Consider the following 582-nt stretch of genomic DNA (forward strand, 5'->3'; position numbering starts at 1 on the left):
ATGGGCGAGAGCTGTTTGCCGTCCGCCATGGAGCCGCGCGGCCATGCGGACCCAATTAACGTGAGACCTTCACCTTGACTCCGCGTGCACCGCGGCCTCGTTCCTTGCTGATCTGTCATTTGGTCCAAGCGCCGTAAATTAAACGCATCCCAGACATGCCAAACGCTATGAGTATGATGTATCGTTGGCCATGATGCATGCGCGCCGTGCGTGCTGAGCTAAGCACCATGGCGGGAGGGGAGAGCATCTGCGTCGAGGCCGCGTCGGGTGCATGACGCAAGTTCCTGATATATTCTCCCGGTCGCGTGTGTATTTTGATGATGAGGATAATTCCCGCTGTAATTAATGTGTGCTTTCGAGGTCGGAGTCGTGTTGAAGGGGAGGGGCGAGAGGAAGCGAGCGTGCCTGAGCTGTTGGCTGAGGGAAATCCTGCGCCCAAAGTGGATCGGGCAGAGAAGGCCAAGTTCATGCGCTCGCTCCGTCAACACCTTATTCAGAATTTTATTGAAGAAGGGCACAAGGTCCGAGTCGGTGTTTATGACCGGATGTGAGCGCACGTTGGAAATTGTGTTATTACATTTG

Source organism: Penaeus monodon, chromosome 19, assembly GCF_015228065.2.
Source record: "Penaeus monodon isolate SGIC_2016 chromosome 19, NSTDA_Pmon_1, whole genome shotgun sequence".
Classification (NCBI taxonomy): Eukaryota; Metazoa; Arthropoda; class Malacostraca; order Decapoda; family Penaeidae; genus Penaeus; species Penaeus monodon.